This window comes from Anopheles moucheti, chromosome 2, assembly GCF_943734755.1.
Source record: "Anopheles moucheti chromosome 2, idAnoMoucSN_F20_07, whole genome shotgun sequence".
NCBI lineage: Eukaryota > Metazoa > Arthropoda > Insecta > Diptera > Culicidae > Anopheles > Anopheles moucheti.
In genome coordinates this window covers 52341267-52361494 of record NC_069140.1, presented here as the reverse complement: position 1 = coordinate 52361494, position 20228 = coordinate 52341267, and the positions used below count along the sequence as shown (strand labels likewise).

Below are 20228 nucleotides of genomic sequence, written 5' to 3'. Positions count from 1 at the left end.
TTTCTACTCTTTCGATACCTTGATTTTCACAGTATTGTTTGAAATCGTTCGATGTAAAAGCCGTTCCCTTGTCGTGCACAATACGCCTCGGATTACCGAATGTTTCGCTCTGCATCTTAAGTCGTTGAACAACTTCAAACGAATTCGTCGTCTTAGTCGGGTAAATCCATGTGTATTTGCTAAAGGCATCCACAACCACAAACAGATACTTATATCTTTTCTCCGTACTATCCATGGGACCCAGATGATCCACGTGGTACGTGTCAAACGGAGTGTTACCCTTTGGAATCGCGTTTAATAATCCTTCCGTTTTTCCTCTTTTCCGCTCGGATAGAATACACTTGACACAACACGCGATGATTTGTTTCACCTTCTCACTCAAGTTCGCAATGTAAAATTCTCTTTGTATGATGTCCTCTAACTTACGTGTTCCAAGATGACCGTTATCGTGCGCTCTACGAATTAATTCACTTTGCATTTCTGCTGGAACAACGATAAGTTCCCTACCTTGCACCACTTTCATCAGTAAACCATCACTCATAACGTAATCTTCATATTCTTGAATTTTCAGCAGTTCTATTATTGCCTTAACACGTTCATCACTTTTTTGTGATCTTTTGAGAGCCTCAATCACTGGATCGTGTGCGACTATCATCACTGGTGCTCTACTCAAAGCGTCGGCATGCTTCATCGATGATCCCGATCGATGGACTACTTCGTATTCATACTCTTCTAGCATTAACGCCCATCTCGCGATTCTAGCCGATAGTTCTTTAGACTTTAAAGTATGCTTGAAGGCCGCACAATCAGTCACTATTTTAAACTTTAGGCCTAAAAGATAAACACGAAACTTTTCAACCGCACGAACTACTGCCAAAACCTCCAAATGATATGCACTATAATTTTTCTCGGCACTAGATGTCTGTTGACTCATATATGCAACCGGATGAAACTTATCGTCATCACCCTTTTGCATTAGTATAGCTCCGTAACCGTATTTGGACGCGTCTGTATGTAGTTCAGTCTCACTGTTTTCATCATAAATCCTCAACACAGGATCGGTGGTCAAAAAACGTTTCAGCTCATCGAAACTGTTTCGTTGCGCTTCACCAAACTCAAACGCAACTTCTTTCTGGAGAAGGTTCGTCAAAGGTTTGGAAATCGTCGCATACCCGGCAATGAATTTTCGGAAATATCCAGTTAGTCCCAAAAATCGCTGCAATTCCTTTACGTTCTTTGGTACCGGGAAACTCTGCACTGATCGTAATTTGGTTGGCGATATGCGATAACACCCACCGCTTATCACATACCCGAGATACTCGACTTCTTTTTTCAAAAACTGAGATTTTTTCCAGTTAAACTGTACACCGTTTTCACTCGCAACTCTCAACAACTCCCGAAGAGTTTTTAGGTTTGATTCTTCGTCTAAAGAAGGAATTATCAGATCGTCCACGTACACTAGAATACGTCCGTCTTTTATCAAATCGCGGAACACATCAGCCACGAATCGGCTAAAACTCGCTGGACTGTTCGCTAACCCGAAAGGTGTCCGCAGAAACTCGTATTGCCCCGTGTGGGTAACGAAACCAGTAAATCGTTGACTCGAGGTTTCTACCGGGACATGAAAAAATGAATTCTTTAAGTCAAGCGTTGTAAATAATCTTGCCGATTTCAACCGATCAATCTGATCTTCGATGTTTCTCATCGGGAAACAATCCTTCACCATCTTGCGGTTTAATTCTCGATAATCTATACACACACGTAGTGTGCCGTCCTTCTTTCGCGCCAGCGTAACAGGACTCGCGAAATCGCTTATGCTCTCCTTAATAATATTCGCCGCTAACCACTCATCGATCGTTTTCTCCAAAACGACCCTTTCACCCGGTGCGAACCGCCTTGGTGAGGAACGCACAGGAGTATCATCATGCAATATGATTTTTGTCTCCACGCGACACTTCACTTCTTCACTCGGTTTATAACCCGAAATTATTTTTTTCACTTCTTTGGCGAATCGTGGGTTTACATCTAGATCGTCTTCCGTTTCGCACATTATTGTAAGGACTTCATTCGTTGTATCACATGGTTTTATTTCCACGCCGGTTGTCGATATTGTAACTTCAAAATGGTTCAACGAATCCCTGCCCAAAACTACTTCATATGACATGCTTTCAGTTGGCACCACAAAGAACCTCATTCCACGGAACACATTGCTGTTTATTGTGATGTCCGTTTCGAAGAAACCGATGGCTTTTGTCTTCATGCCTCCAAAACCTTGAAAACACATCGTGGTATTGTTAAGCACGTTACCTCCGATCTTGTTGTGACATGATTTTGTCATAAGGTTCTGGCTACTACCGCTATCGAACAAAGCCTTTATTGTTGTCTCGTTACAGACAGCATCGATCGTTCCTTCGGTTTCTTCTACTACATTGACTTTCGCAGGAACCACACTTTTGTTGCGCGTACACTCGTTGGACTTGTGTCCGTATGCCTGACACGAAAAACATTTCGGACCGCTTCGCGCTAATGTGCAATCTCGGGCCTGGTGTCCTTTCTTCCCGCAATTATAACACCTTTGTTCTGTTCTCTTATTATCCGGTTTGCTTGAACAATTTTCTCGCTTACCTTCCTTACCATCTTCTTTACTGCCCGACACTTTTTTCTTTTTAGCGTTCAGAACCTTCTCATGAGTTCTGAGCTTCTCTTTCATTTCTCGCACCGTTCGTGCCTCATACAGGAGAAATTTGTAAGAATCTTCATCCGTCACTCCGTTTGCGATGTACTCACACAAACTAGGCTCATCGAGATCGATTTGTTTCGAGATTCGCTGCATCTCATAAACGTATTCACGCATCGTCTCGGCCTCTCCTCTCTTTCGACCAGAAAGGATGCGATGTACATCGCTCGATCGCACGAGGGGAGCGAATTCATCTATTAATTCTCTCTTCAACTTCGCATAGCTTGACACATCACGCAACGAAAACACGAATTTTCGCGCCACTCCAGTCAGCTTTTTGCGACACATGATCAGCCGTTGCTCATCATCCCAGCGCGCTGATTTTGCCGCGGATTCGAGGTGAGATAACCAAATTTTAACGTCTTGACCGTCTTCCGCTCCAAACGATTCGATGCTATCTTCCATGTCACGGAACGTATAGACTCTACGTGACCGTCTTGGAGATGATGTTCGCAGAGCTGTTTGGAAGAGCTCATCATCGGAAGCGTTGCCGTCACCAGGATCATCGTTGTTATCGGAATCATCAACCTCGTCGTCGTTGTCCTTGAAAGGGCGATCCACTTCATCTTCCTTTTCATCACTATCAACCGCTTGGACATCACCTTCTTTTTGCGAACGGTTGTGATCTTTTGAACTCGCACTATGTCCACTCTTGGACGTACCGGCGCTGCCTGCGGAAGCCATCACTTTCTGATATTCTAATATTCGCTCAGCCATTTCCACTTTCCCACCGGTGGAATCCAGCGCAAGCTTCTCGCATTCGCGCGTAAGCCCCACTTTTGTGAAAATTTCACAAAGTTCCTGTACGGTAGCCATTATGCAATTACCCGCAGCTTCTTCGCAAAGTATTGGCTTTACAGAGCCACGCAGTTTTTCCACTCGGGAACGTCACAGATTGCTTCAAAGAGCCTCGCAGTTTTTCCACTCAGGAACGTCACAGATTGCTTCAAAGAGCCTCGCAGTTTTTCCACTCAGGAACGTCACAAAAATGCTCAAGAAAGCCTGCACAATTCTCCTCACAGTGTTTTAATGAACCTCACGATACACTATTTGCTCATAAGCGTCACAATTTTCACACAAAAACGTCTTAATGGTCAATGGGAAAGTTTATCCACATCCCGGTTGAGCCCCCATGTAAAGATTAGAGAAACAACGCTAACCTTTTTTGAGACCAATTTTATTCCGTTTCGAAGTACAAAACCAATCTGTCCCTTCCCAAGCGCACGCCGCTTATATAGCCCCTCACTCGTTCTCATCCACTCGTTCTCATCCACTCGTTCTCATACACTCGTTCTCATACATACACACTCATGCCTATCTCAATCACTCACGCCTCTCAAGTCACTCACGCCTCTCAAGTCACTCACGCCTCTCAAGTCACTCAGACGATTATTGATGAGCATCCTAACATCCCGACTTCACATATATAATGTATGCAAGGCATCGCATTAAGAACTTTATTTAACATCGTTTAAGTATATATAATATATTTTCGAAGTTACATATATATTTTTCTATTACATTTAGAAAAACATATTTTTATTTTAGTTCAGTAATTTTTCCTTCTGCAAACCGTGAAGTGAAGTGAATAATTCACTTAATCTTGCTAGTATTGGAATGCATTGCTTTCTTTTATCCGAGAAGCTACCCTGATAATTGTATTATAATGCCAGTTTAAAAGCATTCTTCACCGTTAAATCATATCATATACTGAGCTCGTACAAAATAACTTTATTGAACAAGCAAGCATCACATTAAGAAATGAACAAAATAAAAGAACAGTTTTATATATTCTCCATTTGCTTTGTCTATTATAATCCATGTTAAGCCTGGTTTAAGACACAGCATCCCTCTCAATCTCAACCACCAATTGTTTATTTATCTCTGCTTTCAATGCCCAGTCAACCGTCTATTGCCATCATTGCGCAACTGTATGAACGGAACAGAGTCGTGTTCTCCCCGCACATTCTTTTCAAGCTGCAAATATTAATTACACCCAAGCGCAGTGAACGAAACTGCACGAAGCATACACGGCGGCCGGGCTGATCTGCCACTGGGTTCGCCACTAAATCACCCATCCACCCACGGTCGGGTTGCATCATCTGTACCAGCGCGATCTAAAGTGCGATCTCTCACCTACTTTCACCGGCCGGCCAGTTGGAATTCATTTTCATTTCAACGTTTTCATTCCCATTACGTTGCGCGCCACAGTGCTGCTCTTCGTTGGAAAGCGAAAACAACTCCTTAAAGGGGGTAGCAGCACTACATTCGGTGAGCGTGAGTGTTTTAGATAGAAGATGCTAAACTTACAGGCGAAAAAAGTCGAAACCGTGAAAGAAGAAAAGTTTAAAATTTGTTGTTTCTTTTTATTGTGGTCCAGTGCAATGGAGGATAGAAATGATTAATATTTCCCTTTTTCGATGCACTTGCTGTTGCACACTCAAACACTGACACCATGTGGTTCCAGCTGTGCGCGACACTGCAACGGACACGCAACCGATAGTGGCAGTTGCATTCGAACATGTTGTTTATCATGCACGGAAGTATGATATTTTTTCCAAACAAACTTGATCGCGGGTAGCCCCGGCATAGAGGAAAGCGCTCGATCTATCATTATTAGCGGGGGTCATGTCTTCGCGTGTTTCATAAAGAAGTATCCAACAAACCCATGCCGGGTAGCTGTTTGATTTGTTGCCACTGCACGCGCTAAAAGTAGGCCAACCAAACTGTACGCCCCACGCTAAGTAAGTTGTGTGGTGTTGGTGTACGGTTGTGCTGTGCGTGTGCGAGATGATGGCGACAGTCACCGAATGGTACGCATTGTGTTGTTGTTTTTTTTTTTTTAAGCCACCTTTACATCGGGCTGGTTTGGTGAAAGGACAACAATGCTGCCACTGTGTGTTCTGCGTGTTCGTTGTTTGAATAATATGAAGGTTGCTGGGAGATTTTTTGGGATAAATATGTGTTTCTTACATCAATAAGGCGCCGTGGCTTAGTTGGTTAAAGCGCCTGTCTAGTAAACAGGAGATCGTGAGTTCGAATCTCGCCGGAGCCTAGGAAACTCGTCCTTTGAAAATAGTTCGAGAGAGAGAGAGAAGTTCAAGGAAGTTTCTGTGAAGAAAGATGCTTTTTATATATATTTACTTTATACACATTTTGTTTACTTTTAGTGCACCTAAGAATACACAAATTAATTTTTATATAATCGAACGATTTATGTTTACCGATTTTACTGAAAGACTTTTAAAATGGATTGCTTTCCACATCAACCTCTCGTCGGCAATTTCCCTCCAGGCGTAGTACGTCACAACAGCTGTGGTGTCCGAGCGGTTAAGGAGATGGACTTGAAATCCATTGGGTTCTACCCGCACAGGTTCGAATCCTGTCTACAGCGAACCTTACAATAGCGCCCGTTGCCTTGCTCTTGATTTGTGAGATAAAAACTTGTGAAAGAGAGCCAGCGCAACTGGTAAAGAAGCTTTTTTAGAAGAAAACATTCGTTATAAGTGTGATGACATCCTCTCCATGTAGGTTATCTTTTACGCTAATTATAATTATTTGAATAAATTTGAATACATACATGTTTTTTCGACATTTAGATCCTATAGATAAGACATATGATTAACGATCTCACCTACACCACTGTACAATCCAATTGAAATCTCCTCAGAGCACACTTATTAACGCCAAGATGAGAGCTTCCATGCTGCTCATTCAATCGTCCTTCAAGGCGACCCATTTTCCTCAAGGTAAAGAAAATTCAAGACACAACCGCCGTATTGACTTTTCCGGAAGGTTCATCCTTACCGTGCTAAAGCAACCTACGCGTACATTCCTTTCCTGTCCCCTGACAACGGCGCTATCGCACCGTTATGCTAACGCCCACACCAACAGCCAGCGTTACAACGATGGTGAGCATGAACGATTCATGTTTTTTTTGCATATTGGCCAAACTTCTGAACCATAAGTCTATCATCCCACGCACTCCACAATAATTCGCACGAAATCGTAACAGTTCGGAGAAATGTTTCAAGAGTCCATGGCTCGCCGGTAACACGTTGCCCGCGGGTTCCATACGATACAGCGTGGGCTATATGGGTTCAAAGATCCTTACGTATCGGGTGTCTCTTTCGTAATAAGGTGGCGGCAATTGAACAATCCAGTGAATGCTAGCGAGCTATTTCCCAGATGCACTAAGATTCACTGGAATACGCGAAATCGCGCCTGGGAATCACCGGGAATGGCATCAGGGGCTAGCTCGAAGTGAAGAAACTCAGATGAACGAATCGCTGGAACAATCATCATTAAAAAGTTTCGGTGAAGTCTACCAAGGTCAGGCTAGAAGAATGCAATGCCATTTTGCTTTCTGACCGGTTCGTGTTAAATGGCTACACTGCTGTGGAACAAAACAGACGGTGTCGGAAAACCCAGCCCCAGGAATTCGACGGAATGGCCGGACGGGTTTTCGTACACATCAGCATTGGTGTGTTAGCCTTTTTGGGGGAAATTTGATGATGGAAGCTAACCAGAAAATTTTAGTAATTCTGTGAATTCTGGTCACGGGATCGAGCATTTTCCGAACCTCTGGTGGAAATTCTTGATGATTTTGATATCTTTCCAAGATATATTAAAATCGTTAGTATAGTGCAATTGATTTCACTGAAGTAAGGAAGGATGCCAATATTACGCGAGTATTATATCTCCGCAAAGTCGACACGCAGAAGTACACACAAAACTCGCAAGGATTTACCGCGTTCTTATCAATGTATCTGGTTCCGGTGTTTACGCACCGATGTTTAAGAAACATTTTTACGTTTTGACCGTGAACAAGATAAGTAAAACTGCATCTGCATCTCTCGGCGCGATTGTCTCACCAGGCATAGACACGGAGGAAAAAAAGGTCAACGAACGGGAAAGCGATAAACAGAAGGAAAAAGTGTACGGCCCGTTTGAAAGCGGGACCCCTCCTGGAAGCGAGGATGTCTTTTTTTTTTCTTCCAACCTCGTGCGTAGCGTTGTGCTGTGTGTCCCCTACCGTGTCATCGCTTTCGCATATGTTTATTTGTGTGTAGATACATTTTGTGGCCTCGGTGCGCATCCGTCGACGTCGTCGGGCAGAGCTTGTGGGTGCATCCGTTTGGTGGTGATGTGAGCACAGGAGGATGGACGGTAGAAATCTGCTTAGAGTGAGAATCCACAACAAGCCGATACGGTTACTACCACCTGCTACAGCGCCCCCACACACTGCGCTTGCCTTTGCGGCTCTTTACCTTGCTGCGAGTCCTTCAGTCCTTAATTTCTGGTGGTGTACGTGCTTTAGAAAGAGAGAAATCGAGAGGTGCGATAGAGATAGTATGCGCGTATACATTTTACTCTGCCCGTTAGAGGAAGGCTTCTCGACTCGTCGGCATGCTGCGAAAGGATGACATCGAAGCGTCCTTTGCATAACGTGAAAAAGAGAGAGAGAGAGCGCGAATGAAGGAACACGATATAGTGAGAGCGATAGAAATGGTGAAAGAGTGAGAACTGTTTCTCACTCACACAACGACCCAATACGGGTAGACATTAAAGAATGAAGTTTATTGAAAAATCGCTCGTCCCGTTGTACAAGTACGACAATGAAAGGGAAAATGAATGAACAGCGGATGAGGGTGAAAAGTCTCTCTAGACCCGTCATCAGCACACGGCAGAGTGTGCCTGAGCAGCATATGGATCGATGTGAAACGAATGAAAGAGACCGAAACAGAATCTATCAGGCGCTCTTTCTCACTCGCATATTTTCCTCCTTTTTCACCCCTCCCCTTCCTCCCTCCCCCGCCCCATCCCTTCGTCACTCACCGTGGAAGATTGTTGAAATGCAATGCAAACGTGATTTCCATCACGTACGAGCATAAATGCCGCATATACCGACCAGCAGAGGACACACAGAAGCGGGCATTGGAAATGATGGCATATTATGTTGTGTTTTATTGTGGGTCGATTCTCTAAAGCCGGCTTGTTGAAGCCTGGTGGTACGTTTTCGGTACGGTTTTCGTGTCGATGGACGGACCGTCGCGTGGAAATGGGGCTGTTGGTAGTTTTGGGATTTTCGGTATTCATTACACTTTTTCCAATTAAAGCTAAAAGCACCCTACACACATCCCCCTTCCCCCTGGGCTGGTGAAGGGCTCTCGTCGGGAAGCTCCGGGGGCAATTTGTTGCCACCGCGATGGATTTAAACGGTGCGATTGTGATGGGCTATGGGTGGGTTTTGAACGAGCTTTACATATGACTGCTTGGCTATTTAACCTATTATTGTTTTATAAATTATTTGTGCGTGAGAAAGTCTAAAACCGCGAGCTCTGTGGAGTTAACTGTATAGCGCATGGCTAACTTTATAGAATATCATTGGTTGTTCTGTTTATCTTTAAACATTCGTTCAACAAGTTTAAAAGCCGTGAGCACACCTTTGTGGCCAGTGTCACAACGTGTCAAGTGACTACCGCTGAGGTGCATCTGCTGAAGTATACAATCAATTCGACACCTTATAGAGAGTCACCGTCATCGCAATCCTCACTATCATCATCATCATCATCATCATCATCAAGAGTCTGCCCATTAACAAGGAAGGAGGTTGTTTAACATACCACCGAATGGCCTTTGATACATCCGCTTTTACGGGGTTTATTTATTTTTTTTTTTTGCTTGGTGGCAGCGTTAGTACTCGCTTCGATCCCTTCACGCTTTTCGTACACGCTCGCAGTTGTGTGTTGGTTTACATACGTCGACCCGGGAGGATAAACTCGATTACAGCAGTCGGATTTTATGGTATTTGCCATCGTCGTCGGCATCGTCACTGAGCCGATTCTGTGCACCTCTGCACCAAAAACTGTACCTTCCATTGATGAAGGACGAAGGACGGGGTTCCGTTTTTCACCGTGATTCTTCGAAACAGTTCCCAACGAAAGGTAGTCGAAAAAATCGGTTCCTTCACGTGTGGGTTTTTGTTGTTTTTTTTTTTTTTGGGTTGCTTTGGATTGTCGACGGTGTTATCCTCTTGTGCATGATTGTTGAATTCTGGCGAATGTTTTGGATGTTTGGTTTTTTTTTGTTCACTTCTTGCTTAACTTACTTTTAAAAGGGTATCGGTGTGTTCGGCGTTAGGGTGTATGTATTCTCTTAATTCATTCTTATATTTTGCTGGAACCGCGCTGTATGCATTGTCAAATTAATCTTAAATATGTAAAATATAATCACAGTTCGATTAAGTATGTTAATAATAATGATTAATCAGGTCTCACGATTATAACCATTTTTATCATGTAATCGATTACAATTATTTGTTTTAATACTCCTTACTTTACGCAACCATTAAAACCCAGTTGCACTTCAACCGTTGAATTGCATTATTCAGCTCTATTTTATCGCGGCCGTCGATACGATGCAAAAACTTTTCAATCAACAATCAACACGGTGGAACAACGAAACAACTGTAGCAATTGGTACACTTTGATAAATGGCGTAGATGTGCATTTACGTGCGCTAGCTCTACAAGGGGAAGGGGACCATTATTTTTTATCAACAGGTGCTGCAGGGTTCCGAACGCTGGAAAGATCGAACGGGTTCCATGGTGTAATGGTTAGCACTCAGGACTTTGAATCCTGCGATCCGAGTTCAAATCTCGGTGGAACCTCTTTGCGTTGCGCGCATCTCTTCTGGAATCTCTCTCATTGTTGAAGAAACAAAAGAGGTTGTAGTTAGAGGAAATTGCGCGCGAATGAGGGAAAATTTTGCTGTTATTCTACTCAAAATTTGCCTATTTTATCAACTACAAACAGCAAGCAGTGGATAAATGTGTTCGTAAACTGGTGTGGGATGAAAGAGGGGTGAAAGGAGAGAGAGGGAAGGGAAGGGGGTAGTTCTTATTGATGAAAAAGTGCAACACTAAATCTCTCTATTTTGTGTTTTTATTCGATGTAATTATAACTTCGATAGAGACATTCTTTACAAAATTATCGTTGTAGCTTAAATTGAAATTATCATGAAATTAATTAAACAAACTTTTTGTACTATTCCTAGTTTATTTTTATGTATTACTTGGAGTACTATATCTGAGTTGGATTGGAGCGAACTGATAAAATAATTTTAGGCTCAATGTCTGTCTTCATGTTTTGAGAATTTATGTAAAAAAAATACATTATTTAATGTATTGATAATTCCAGTTCATGACTTTACTGTTAAATTTTAACTTCATAAGCAACATGATATTCGAAGCTGTCGAATCAACCACACTCACACATACTAGTCCAGTATCGTTCTCATCGGTCGATCACATCTCCCGGCACACGGTTGCTTCTACACAGGAATCCCCGGGACAATTAATCTCCCGCCAGTCCTTTTCTAAATGAAAAAAAAAACGATACACAGGTCGTGCGTTTTTTTTTTCCATTTCTGGCGACCATTCGAAAAGTTTGTTCACATCAAGAAACAGAGCTTTTTGAAGCACTGTTCTCACAACTCACCCCCCTAGTGTAGAGCACAAATCTTGCCTCAATACGGTGCTGCCGGCCACTCACAATCGTCATTCGATACTTCCCTTGTTGAAGTTTGGGCCGCTGCTGACATCCGTACCGTGTTGCTGTTGCTGCTGGTACATCGGCTGCAGTCGGAGGATGGCATCGATGGCAGATGCGCCAGAGGGCAGTGTTTCTCCCCCTTTTTCTGCCTCGGTGTGTGCCTGGCGTGGCTACAACAACCCCAGCAGCGAAAAACTTTCCTCTCGCTGCTGCACCTTTCAAGATGAAGACGCATGAACCTTACCTCACCTAAAAGAGTGGCAAAGGAACAACAAAAAAAAAAACATCCTCAACTCAACCAAAACTAAATTTCGTCCTCTCCCGTCAGGGCACTGGCAGCAGGGACCCTCGTGTTCCTTTCCGTAGGTCTGAGTCGAGTCCAAAACAACAACAAAAAATCCTCTCCCCTCCCCCTGTGTGTGTTCTTCCCTCTTTCGGTTTTTGCTGCAGTGTTTTAAACGCTGCGAGAAGGACCCGAGAAGGACGTGCAGTGCAACGACGCAGGATCACACCGTCTCCGAATCCATCGGGGTCATTCACATCGTCGTCATCCCCTGTATAATATGGCATATGTGTGCACGCTTTGGGCGCGCGATCTTTTAATCTTCTCTCCCTTCTCGTCCAATTCGTTCGTTTCTTTGGGCACCTTTTTTTTTTTTTGTTCCAGGCCAGTCCGTCGGCGGCGTTTCCATCCATCTTTCGATTAGTTCGAAGAAATTAATCTTGCTCCGACGAAGTAAGGAACGAAGAAGGTAACAACCGTCCCCGTCCCCCCCCATATCCGTTCTTTCCAGCGCCTGCTGAGATCTCGATCTCGATCGTTTCACGCACCCATCGAGACTCACGCAACTCACCTTCAGCTCACGCTCATCTCACACTCACTCACCAGCCTACGCTAAACGCTTCATTCTCTAATCGAATGTATTCGCGTCCACTTTTCAAACATTTGTTTCGTCTTTGTTTTCGCCTTTGCCTCGTACGTTACTTCGTTCCCAGTTTTGTTGATCTGCCTCTGCCTCGTGAAACGTTTCTATAAATGCTTTTGGTTTTATTACCTTTTCGGCTCCATTTCTTAATGCCATTTTACATGCTGTTGCTGTTCCGTTTGCTTATTACGCGCCGTTTTTAGTCAGCTTCGATACGATTGTGTGTAGTTTTTTTTGTCGCTTGATTTTAGGCTTTTATTTCATCTTCTCTTTCTTCCCGAATACGTTAATATATCCCCCTATATGTATTGGGTTTTATTGCCATTCGCTCGATCCTTTGGCTGTTTTTTGGCGGGCGAACTCTGTTTTGTCGACGATGAAAGCCGAGGTTGAAGTTTTTGTGTTTTTGGCCAATCGGTAAGGTATGGAAAGACAAAAGATTTTATCGCCATTTAGCACGGTTTTCCTGCTGGTGGCAGCGGGGCAATCGGATACCTTTACCCATTCGCAACGGTTCTGGTGCTGTGAGTCGTGCACACGCATCCTTCCATATTGAATCCCTGCTTCGCTGGGTGGTCCACTGCATCAAGCAAAAGCGTGCGTGTGTGTGTGTGCAGTAGAAGCCCTTTAAAACATGGTCATTACACCAGCCGCTAATGAATGGGATTAGGGCAGAGAAATCAGTAGAAAGGGTTGTGCTAGAGTGATGCCGAAATGATGGTAAATTGCGCATCGGCAAAATGTGTATTTATGTTGCTGAAACCGAGAACAAGATTTGTGTTAGTAATGTTAGTTGTACATGTTGTATATATTGTGAGGCGTTATTGTCTTATCTTTTTGTATATTTGTACATTTAAAACTGTTGTGAATGTCGAGAAGGTGACGCTTGTCACTTATAGAATTAATTTAAAAGGCTAAGACAAGTATTTGGCAGCACAAATTACCTAACTAGTGACCAGGGCCTAGTGTCGAAGCAGATATTTTTTTGATTAAACCTAGAAGCCATAGCTGTCATATGAACATTGTCACTAATTGAAAATTATTTCTAAAATTACATGATGTAGTTAAATTGACGTCAAAGTTTGTGTGAGTAATGTCGAAAGAGTATGGAATTTAAAGTGTCAAACATCCTTCATGGTTTATTAAAATTTTTACACATTATTCTTTTTTATTTACTAATAGTTACAAATACAGTCTCGAATAATCTAATTCTAATTTAAATCGAATCTAGTAATTAATGTATGTGAAGCATTCCGAATCATAATAAAAACACATTATCCAAAAATCAAGTTCTTTGATCTAGTGTAGAAATCCGTCTGCGAATTAAACAGGGTCCTTAAAATTAAAGCCAGCAAAATAATTAATCTTCTCCAGCGGTACCACATTTTCACGACCCTCGAATGGAACGGAAAGTGAAAAAGTAATCAGCAAGAATGTGTTTCAATCGTTGTGTGTTTGTAACGTCCGATTCCAGAGTTTGATGTGCGTCGCATGCGGCCGGTCGACGAATGGTGTTGGTGGTTGGTTGGTTGTGGCCGGGAAAATTCCTGGAACCATCCAAGGGCCGTGTTAAGCCGAAACCAAAGCGCACGTACGTACGTGCGTGCGTGTGTGTGTGTTTGCGTGGATAAAGGTGTAACATGGAGTAAGATCAATGAAATTCTTGAACCATGTACCAAACCTGGACACCCTGCCTGCTTCTGGAGCCTTCTGGTGGAAGCCCAACAAAGCCGTGCGGCATACTTGAGATGTTTTTCCCATCGATTTAAGCTGACCGTTGATCGTTGATCATTTTTCAACCGATGCCCCTCCCCGGGGGGAGGATCACCACACCTGCTCGGATCGTGGGATCGTGCAACCGTGTGTGTGTGTGGTTGGGGCTGGGTGGATGAGCCAAACATTCCTTTAATGTCTGTCCACACAATCGGAACGGAATCGATCGTTTGATGGGGCGATGGGGTTGAATTTGGATTTTATTCGTCGTGGTGCAATAAAGCATAAAGCCTTCCGAACGCAACAAGAAATGACTTCTTACTTTCGGCTTTTCGGTTGCCAGCCTCTTGCCAGACATTCGTCACGCATTCGTCCTCTCAAACAGGCGGTTGTGTGTATACTGGCGTACGCTTATGATGGAAGCGCTTTCCACCCCGAGAACGGTTTGTGAAACTGGAACAACAATTTTTCATCACTAATCTTCCCATAAGGCTTTCTTTCCTTCCTCTCTTCGTGCCGCTAAGTTGGGTCCACCGTTGCAGGAAAGCGTACGAAATTGCGTCAATAAATGAGACTGCGTATGTATCATTCTTCTCCAGTCCTGCTATGCTCCCCGTGCACTGCACTGCAGCCCTCCCCGGTGAGCAGATGAGCCCAAATGGAGGTCACTCTTGTCCATCAAAGTGTTGTGCTATTGTATCGCACTGTTGATTGTTGTTTGCTTGGCGTTCTTTTCGGGTGTTCCGTTCTGTTCGGATCGTGTAATCGTGACGGTTCCATTCCGAAAAAGGCCTCATGAATATTATCCATCCACACACACAACCCGCAAGCGGGGCGAAACTGCTTTACATCTGAACCGTGGCTAAGCAAACAAGAATGATGATTGGGATGTTAGAAATATTGAATGGAGCGTATTTTTGGGGGATGTTATGGTATGGTTTCGGTGAAATACATTTTTAAGCCCGTCCCACAGCAAGGTGTCATGATGGAGGGGGAAATAATCCTTTCCACTATATTGAGGCTTTACAGATTTAAACGGATGTTACCCCTAATGTAGGTGTTTATCCCTAAGATAATTAATCAAATCGCTTTTTTGAAATTCTGCTGCATTTAGATTGTTTTGTTTCATTCCCTGCTGTAGGTAAGGTTCCGTTTACCAATGCGATCCACTTCTATGTAGAATAGGATCTTGCAAATAGACGTAGGCTGAGAAGAACATCTCACAAGAAGCACCCTCTTTGATTATGGAATTCTTTGTGAACCGGATCCCTTAAAAGTGGAATCGGGCGACAGTTTAGTTACAATATGCTCATGACCAGCGCGAGCAAATACAAATCACGAAGAAGACCAATCTGGAATATTTAGATCAGAAGATATTCCTCCATGAATTTGATAAGACGCCCGCACTACATCGTGTATTATGAGGTCGTTTTTTATTATGCTACTTTACGATACTCGCGTACTTACTTATCGAGCGGTACAACCGCTTCGTGGTCTTGGCCTGCTGCAGGAGTCCTCTAAAACGCTCACGGTCGAGTGCCCGGATCCGAGGACTTTCTGACGAAAGTATCAACGCCATCACCCCATCTTAAACTGGGCCTACCACAACTTATCTGTTCATGTGGACGACTTAAAAGGACATTACGAGCTGGATCGTCCGGTGTCATTCTCATGACGTGATCAGCCCCAATTTAAAATAAACCGTAGAATAATAAGAGAGTTATTAGTCTATAACTCTAATTCCTTCCGTTTTCTACAGTTTTTCAGCATTCCTTTCTAAATCCAATCGAACTTTATGGCTTCATTCGACATCATCAGTTCGCCCAAGATTATTAGACCCGGATAAGTCTATGTCACATGAAAAGGATGTGTGGAAACGATCAAAACCGAAGTGATGTGATCATGTAATAGCCAATGTTGGCATGAACATCTCACAGATCACAGATAATCCTCATACGGATGCACAAACAGGACACTTAACTATCTGATTCTTAGTTATATTGACGAATCTTACTTTAAATATTTATTCGAAGAGCTGCCAAAATCTTCGAGAGTTTTTGCCAACACTGTACAGTGCTGCTTGTTCAATAGACCTTGATCCAGGCCAGTATACTTATGAAATTACGTTGATAAATGAATATTTTAATTATCCGCTTTATTCTTGTCCATACAGTGCTATTGATGTTGGTTTTAGAAAGAGCGAATGAAAAAGTTGTAGCAATGAACTTGAATATTGTTGCTCAATGTTGAAGCTTAAGTGTTTTATCTATAAACCTTGGCTGGAAAGATATTTTCTATGTTCGATAGATACTGTTAACGGTTTCTATTTTGATACATGGAATAATCATCAAGTTGTTACATAAATCTAATTTAAAAACTCTACAATAATCCATCATGGTGAAGAAATCTGAAAAATTCTACAATGTATGTATGTGGCCAGCTCTGTAGCAGATTGAATTATGTTTAATAAACCCGTTTGCTTGCGATCTCAATCTACGCATTGTAATGGCGAGTCTCATTAGTTTATTTAAGGAAAGCAGTGAAAATATTCGCCAAACCAGCAGGAGAGAAAAGGCATTCAGAATATTAATCACTTCTACACCCATTAGAACCGATTTGTTTTAATTATCTGCAGACGAAGAAGGTAAAGTTGTTTGATACAGTGAAAGATTTCAACCATCACCTCGGTTGTTTGCGGACGGTGCTTGAGGCCAGTTTGCCGGTGAAGAGCAGCGATATAAAAGTGCGATGAAAATCGTAAAATCATACTCGCGTGCACCGTTACGCTTTATGGTGTCTTTCTGTGCCCGTTTTACGATGGGAAAAGCTGGCGGTGGCTTCCGCTGATGATGATGATGGGCCCTTGTCAGCGTTTATGAAGTTACTGCTGGTGCTTGGTGCGTCTCGAGGTCTTTGACGGTGCGTGAATCGTCCGCTTGATTCCGTCTCCGGTAAAGCGTAAAAGGCAGAAAGGGGGTTTTTTTTACATCGATGGTCTTGTGTGCTGCACGGGGGGGTTAACATCGTGTAAAATCGTTTACATTTTTTTTTAATCAAAATTACCCGGGATATTACATAAAATATCCCCGTTTAACGCCGTGGAGCGATTCTCACTCACTACTACAACTGTCAAATGGTGCAAAGCCTACTACAGTAAAGCTGTGACTCCCACAGCACACGAAAGATAGCGCGACATGTTGAGCGCGATTGCAAACCGAAACTCCGAAGCGAAGGTAAACCAAACAAGACGCCTTTTTGCCGCACTTTACAACGTTTTGCAATCGCCATCGACCCTTGAAACGAATTTTCCCTTTTCCGAAGGGCAATTCCGCCACTACCAACCCCCATCACCCATCACCCACCGTTGTTCCGTTGCCGTGCCGTGTGTTTACCGCTACAGCTACTACCGGGGCTGTTGTTTGTGGTGGTAGGGGTAGTAACAATGTGGTGGCAGTAGTAATAGAAACGGAATCTATCTCCTTACTTTTCTGCACGGCCAAGATTAATACAGCGAGTGTACTGCACGGTGGGGACGAAAATTAATGAAAATTTTCTGAAACCTACTCACCCCCCGCATTCCGTCGTTTCCGCCACACTCCGTCTATGCGCCATCGCGATCCGTTATTTGTCATCGTCACCTCCCCGCACAACGACGGTTCCTTATACACCGCTTCCGTTCCTCCCCTTGCAACGCGCCCTTCAAGTGGGGAGACAGACAGGCCTTAGTATAGGTGTGTGCGCGCGCGACCGAAGAACAACGAGGTGAAGGTGAAAGTTACAAAGTTACGGTGACACGAGGCTGTTGTTGTAGCGGGGTTGGGGTGCGAATGGGGGTGATTTGTAACTAAGAAAAGAGGGTTGTATTAGAGAGTGAGAGCGAGAAAGAGAGAGAGAGAGAGAGAGAGGCTATTAAATGTGCCCATCACGCTGTGTGCTCTTCGCTGCACGAAACGAGAGCGAAATGCTGTGAATGAAGAGAAGTGAGTGAGAGAGAGAGAGAGAGCGAGACCCACACAGAGTGTGAATGATAGGTGGAAAACGATAGAGCAATAGGGGAACGACACAGCACAATTGAAAACGGTGTCATTTCGGGGAGGGGAACGAAAAGGCAAAAAAAGGGAGAAAGACGGTTGGAGTAAACGAAACAATAGAAAGAAGGGAGCGAATACCGGCGTCTAACTTATCTTGCCACCCACCCCATTACAACTGCTTGATCCACCCACCCACCCTCTTTATCAAGCCTTTTTGATGGGGTAAATTTGTTTGGCGTTGTTTTTCCTTTTTTTTCTCACACATCCTTCCGTTATTTGCGTCTTCCTCCTCCCCCCCCCCCCCCCCCCTCCTGCCCTCACCATCAAATCAAGGGGTAGGAAGACGAGAGAGAGCAGGAGCAGGGGTAGGGTTTTCCCTATCAGCGTAAAGGGTGTTTAGGTGCTGTGTTAATAAGCACAACTTCATAACCCAATCATTTCTGCCAATTTCATCATCTGTATCAATTGGGGCCGTTGTTTTGCTTGCTTTTTATGAGGTTAGTTTGCGGTTTGTCGCGATTTATGCCGCCTGGTAGACGTTTGGCACCCTGGCAGTACCTACACACATTCACACACACACACACACACACACACACACACACACACACACACACACACACACACACACACACACACACACACACACACACACACACACAGACGGTGGAATCGAAGGTGAATGCTGGTACGGTGGCGGTTGCAACAGCAACGGATCGGTTGTCGGTGGCCCTCGACGCGCACGTTGCATTAGACGAACACCAAAAGCAAGACAGACGGTGTGAAAGAGCGCGAAGCAGGCGAGAGAGAGAGCGAGAGAGCGAGAGACAAAAAAACCTTCCTTGCATGAAAAGGAAATAGGCTGACAGGGTTGATGTGCGGGTATTACAAGGGGTAGGGGATGAAACAGGGTGGTGATAAATACTCGTAAATCGTGCTGTTGCTACTGCTGCTGTTGCTATTGCTACTCGCGTTGCTCGGACAACACACACGCGAGTGAGCGATGAGTGACTCACGAAGGCAAAATCAGCTGAGCGCACCGATCGCGCACACGCACGCACACGTGTGCGGGGCGCGGCACTCACGACGCACACCACGAAACGGCTGCCGGTGGGTTTGAAAGGTGTGTGCGTGCGTGAAACACTAACACAGCCAGAGTTCGCAGTGAAACCGAAACCAGCTGAGCGATTTTCTTCGACACCTCGCGCTTTGGCTCTTTCCTCTTGCTGGCCGGTTCCTGCGTCGCGCGCTGTGCAGGTGATCCGAGCGGGCGTGTGTTGGTGTGTGCGTGAAGGGGAATTCCTGCTCGTGGGTGACGGAATTCGCGTGCTCCTTCCCGCGCACCTTGCACCTCCCTCCCCCCAATCCCTCCGCAACCACACACTTGTTTCGTTTCGCTGCATTTCGGGACCGTGCAGAAATGGGAAACCCGCACACAAGTTGTCGAATGCAGCAGGTAAGCGGTTGTGTGTGTGTGAGAGAGACGAGGTGGAAGGGAAGGGAAAGAAGGGAAGGGTAATTCTGTTTGATGACGCGACCGTTCATTGCTGAACGCGCGCGATGCCCTTGTGTGTGCTTCTCGCCCCGAGAGAGCTTATGCTTTTGTGTGTGCCGTCTGTTTCGTCTGGCCGTCCGGTTTCCCCCCATCCCCTTGCCCATTCCACTGCCTCCGTTGCCATCCTTCGTCCAGCCGGGTGTTTCGCGTTAGTGCGCGCTGGCAGTTGCGCTAAGTTTGGGTTTTAATCACGCGAAACAAGAAGGCACAGCAAATGATAGTAATGTTAGTCTTCATCCACACAAAGGGGCACGGGACAAAGGGCTTGATACCGCGATACCGGCACCTCTTGGTGCAACTCTTTCGGGTGACAGCAGCACCGAAAGACGTTGGATTATGATGGGCGAGCGAGGTGCACACCGAGGTGTGCGAAAAGTAGTCCACCTGTGTCTGACCGACCACAACCGCGACTCACTGGCAAATGTGTGGTTTCTTTGTCCCCGTTTATTTTTTGATAATGGCTACAGGTTACAGTTTAGCAATAATTCATTATGGGTTAACGTGTGTGTTTTCTTCGATAAGAATTATTAAAAGAGCTTCTCTATGTGCTTAACAGCTAGTAATTGATTTGGTAAGCGGCGTTTGTGTCTAAATCAAATAAAGAATATTTATTGAGTGTTTCAATGACATTTAATTGAAACCAAAATATAATGCTGAAGAATGCACCATTTATTCCAGTGGTGTAAGTGTAGTAAGTAGTGTAAAAAAAAGGTG

At 44.2% G+C, this 20228-nt stretch overlaps 3 non-coding genes across 3 annotated transcripts; all 3 read left to right on the top strand.

Moving 5' to 3' along the window:
- The first annotated feature begins 5718 nt into the window (after window positions 1-5718).
- Window positions 5719-5792, top strand: Trnat-agu (transfer RNA threonine (anticodon AGU)). The gene has a single exon. It is a non-coding gene; the product is annotated as a tRNA-Thr (tRNA).
- A 257-nt stretch (window positions 5793-6049) lies between these two features.
- Trnas-uga (transfer RNA serine (anticodon UGA)) lies at window positions 6050-6131 on the top strand. Its single transcript has one exon. It is a non-coding gene; the product is annotated as a tRNA-Ser (tRNA).
- Window positions 6132-10337: 4206 nt separating this feature from the next.
- Window positions 10338-10409, top strand: Trnaq-uug (transfer RNA glutamine (anticodon UUG)). Its single transcript has one exon. It is a non-coding gene; the product is annotated as a tRNA-Gln (tRNA).
- The last annotated feature ends 9819 nt before the right edge of the window (window positions 10410-20228 follow it).